A 4,756-nucleotide genomic window follows, 5' to 3' on the forward strand; every position below is an offset into this window, starting at 1 on the left:
TTTAAATTGAATTTATCAAGTAGATATTTCCTGTTTTATAGGTATGTGTCTTGGCATACTTTTCAACTCTTGTTCCTCATGGATTTTTTGCTGTTTCTTAACATTTTTTTTGAATGATGTTTTCTTACCATTTTTTTGAGTGATGTTTTCTTTTTTAATTCTTGTTTTTCCTTTAATTTATCATCAGTTTCTGCATTTGGGTCCTCTTTCCCTTCATGGATCCAAAACTGACATTTTCCCTCCTAGTTTTGTCCCATTAGATCATTTTTTTTTTTTTTTTTTTTTTTACAAATATACTTTATCCTATCTTATCTTTGCACATCCTGTCCCATGTTTTCCAGTCTTAAGGCCTGTTTATACTCCCTTTTTTCTACAAATACTTCAGTACACTTCATTTTCTAACGATGTTACCATCACTTCTCACATACTTCTGTGCATTCTTCAGGTTGGCCAATACATTCACCATGGACAGGGCAGCCCAGAGTGGCAATTATGGAGGAGGTATTGCTAATGTATCTTTAAAGGGATAGTTCTTTTTTTTTTGAAGTGGGGTTGTATGAGCTCTATGTGACCACTAAGGACATTAGATACAGTAGAAAGTTGTCTCCTCTCCCTCAGTAAGACACAGACTGTAATCGATGGTGACGAGGAAATAGACGCTAACAGGGAAATACCGCACCAAATTCAAAGGCTATTTTCTCTGTCTACAAGAACTAAAATCAAAAAGTAATACCACAGTTTAAGAGTACGCTACATAAAATATTTTTTAAGTGCATTAAGTCTTCAGAAATATAAACATTTATCCGGAGCTAACCAACTGGTCATGTGTCCTCATGCTTGTTTACATTCCTAGGGAATGTAAACAAGCTATGCTTCGGGCGCTGGTTGTAGCCTCGTGTAAGTTTGATCAAGTATCGTAATTCTATTGTTTGTACTCTAAGGATTGTGAGGCAGCGTAGGAAATTCAAAATGAGTGACTGTGACAGCGACGATGAAGTTTCATTCACTTTGGAACCAAAAGGATACCTGTATGAACCGGAGCACACAGAAGAGGAGCTGCGACAGATGGCGACTGAAAGGAATACAGAGGAAACATCCACGGACACCGGGTAATAACATCAACATTGCCCCCACAGTTTCCAGTGGTACTGCTTTGTTTGGTCCGTATTCGTAAGCTTTTTGCAAACCTGCAGAAATACGAACAAAATGAATGCAAAACAGAAGGTTCCGTCCATATCTATATTCAATGTTGAGCATAAATGGGCCTTTAATCTGCCTTAGCTTAGCATAGCATTCTCTGTCCCGTGCTATTCTGCTTTACCTAACCCTGTTTTGTCCCAGCATAGCCCAGCTTTACTCCTTTTCCATCCCAACCTTCACTAATAACCCAACACCTCAAATACACTAGACCACAGACTGCTTGTTGACCACAGACTGTATAAACATGGAGGTAGTCTCCATGACGTCACCCGTCTGTTTCTGAAATGGAAAATGAAGCAGATCGGCCATTGCAGCCATATTGGTAGTGGCAAGGGCTTTGCCTACAGCTATAGGGCGCCTATTGGTCACATGATCCTGAGCTGTGCCTCTGATTGGGCGAGCTCGTGATCTTAATATCCTATGAAATACAGAGTTAGAAAAAAAAATCACCCCCCTTACAGTGTGTGCCAATAATAAAATTAGCGACACAGACAGGAGACGTTTTTTGAACCAGGCTGTAAATAGGTTTTAGGATTGATTTTAAAATTCTTTTATTTGTTTTTAAATCTCTCCATGGTCTCGCTCCGCCCTACCTCTCTGAGCTTCTGCAACCTCACTCACCTTCCCGTTGTCTCAGGTCAGCCGATCAACTTCTCCTGAAGGTCCCTAAGACCAAGCGGAAGTTCAGAGGGGACCGTGCCTTTGCTGTCGCAGCCCCAAAACTCTGGAACGGGCTGCCTCATAGCATTAAACAGGCCCCGTCTCTGCCTATTTTTAAATCCCTTCTTAAGACCCACTTTTTCTCCCTGGCCTTTGAAGCACAGTAGCTGGCGATTGTTTTATTTATTATCATTAATTTTATTTATTATTTTGCTTCTTCTGTGTTTTTATTCATTTTAAATTTGTTTTATGTCTTTTATATTGCTCCTTGTCCTTGACAAATTCATTTTACTTATATTTTATGTCTATTCTTTTATCTTGTATCTTATTCACTCTCTTGTACAGCACTTTGTTTTAACTATGGTTGTTTTTTAAAGTGCTTAACAAATAAAGTTGGATTGGATTGGATAGGTTAATTTCAGCTTTAAAAACATATTTTTTTTGCCTTGTTGCGTACGTGACTTCCAGTACTTCTGGAGCCACCCTCAAGAGGACACTCAAGAAACAGCAGATTTTAGCACTTCTGCATTGTCTCATATTCTTAGACCAGAGGTTGCCGCTTGGTGTTGACTGCGTTTGTCATCTCACACCAGCTGCTTGTTCAGTCCTGCAAATGGTGTGACTGACAGTTGGAGCCGCAATACCGAGAAGTTCCAGAAAGTCACTTGGTGTTTTAAGGTAGTTTCTGGACACGACTCACTGTCCCGCTTGACCTTCCCTACGACAAATTTATGCGTCACAGCTTTGCGTCCAGCAAAAATAGGATGGCTGTGTGCAACCTGACTTGTTGACAGACTGGCTTGAATGGAAACCTATCTGATCCAGGGCCGTGACAGAGCGGAGATGGACTGGAGACGCGTCTCGTGTATTTCAGCCGTATGAGTCAGTTTTTCAAACAAACATTAGGCCTGATGTTTGTAGTCCAACTGTAAATCTAAGTGATACAACTCATGTTGATTTTAAGGCTCTAATCTTTCCCTCCTTTGAAGTTTTGCTTTTACTTCCTAAAATAGAAGAGATAATATCTGAAACCCACTTGAGATGTTAGCAGGCGGATGCTGGGTTGGTGGTGGAGCTGAAAGTTTGCCCAGCACTTATGAAGAGCAGCTGTGCACTGGCCAAGCAGAGGCAGGAGCTGGAAATCTTGCAGCTCAAACAGCCGGCCAAATGAAGTGGATGTGTTTGACTCATGATCGTGAGAAGGATTCATGTCAAGTGTGAAATCAGTGTTGCTCAAATTGCCTGCCTGAACTGGCTCAGAGGTGTTGCTGCGTTTGTAAGCTGACTCATAAAACTTTGACGTCTTGCATTTTATTTTCAGAGAGTATCTCATAAGGATGGAGACGTTGGCAAAGGTACAGAGATGCTCTCTATGTGCAGCAGAAATGACAATGCCTCCTGACTATTTCTCAACAGACAGCACTTAGCACATTTTATTCCTGACAGGTGTTGAACACTGACTCACTTTCACTAACAGGGACAAATATTTCCACTTTGCTGCCGTCCCAGTACTTTAATCTCTAACTATTCGTGTAAACATATTCATACATGACAGCTTTTTTAAACTCAAGCCAGTGTTCCCTGACACAGCAAGACAGCTAAGGAGTATATATTTTTACCTGCTGTCACATGCATTAATTATGGCTTCTATGTAAAATAGATTAGATGTGCAACTTCATTGAGTGGTTGAGTTCACAGCTAACATTTGCCTCTTTTTCCAGTCCAGCTGAATGAAGTGAGCATTTAGCCAACCTTGTGAATGATATCAGATTATTTATGATGTAATGCCCTTAATTTCTGAAACTTTATCTAAAAACATTAAGCCCTGTTTCCACCAAACAGTCCAGTTTAGATCAGTATGGTTTGGTATGGGTTGGCTCGATTAAGCCTGGTCCTGTTTACATTTTCAGTGCCAACTGCGCCCCCTTGTAGTAGGCAGCGTGTCGGCCAAATGCCGATAGCTGCATCAGTAAAATAACAGCATAACGCCAAAGCAGCATGACAGTGTACCCCCAGTAAATACACTTAATACACAGTAAACAAAGAGCAACAATGGAAGACATCCAGCAAATCATCGTCTTTGTGATTGCATGTGTCTCTTTGTTACAAAGAGCAATCAAGCTTTGTTTCAGAGAAGACTGTGTGCCACTAGGAGAAATACAGCTGCTGTCGCACGGTAAGTGAAGATTCTTTCAACCACTTAATGGACTGCAGCGTTGTAGCTCCACCATCCTGGATTAGATCTGTTCAGTCTGGCACCCCTACAGAAGGTAGGCGCTGCCCTGTTGGTTGTGGCTGTCTCTTCCTTGTCCGTTTCTTGTATTTTTTTTTTTGTCTTTTTGTCATAATTTTTGCATTTGGAGTTGATCATTACTTTGTATGACTCATTTGGTGGTCATGGACACCAAACTGGTTTTGTCTTCAGTGATATTTTTACTATTATTACACCTGTGTTTGTCTGGAGATCCTACATGTAACCATGGCCGCATTGTTTACATGTGAAATCAGCTGTTAGCACCCTGTAGCATGTCAATGCTAACTGGTGCAAGGCCTGATGTCTTCCCACAAGGGGAGGAGAAGGAGGTGAGGACAACGCGCTGGTTCTCAGGTGTGAGCTAAGAAGTGCACGAAATCAACCTATCCTTCCATCCATCGTTATTGGGAACGTAAGATCTATCTTCAATAAGATGAACAAGCTAGCCATGCTAACCCAGCAACAGAAAGAACACCAGAAGGCAGAGTAGCATCATGCTATTCACAGACATGGCTAACAGAGCTAACATCAGACACCAACGCCATATTGGAAGAGCTTCACCTGCTGTGAGCAGACAGGATCCAGGAGACAGAGACTGAACAGACTGCTGAAGAAGCTCAGTCCTGGACCCTGTGGAGGTGG

This window comes from Halichoeres trimaculatus, unplaced genomic scaffold, assembly GCF_033239565.1.
Source record: "Halichoeres trimaculatus isolate MK-OKI-2021-1 unplaced genomic scaffold, fHalTri1.1 fHalTri1_scaffold_19, whole genome shotgun sequence".
NCBI classification, from domain to species: Eukaryota; Metazoa; Chordata; class Actinopteri; order Labriformes; family Labridae; genus Halichoeres; species Halichoeres trimaculatus.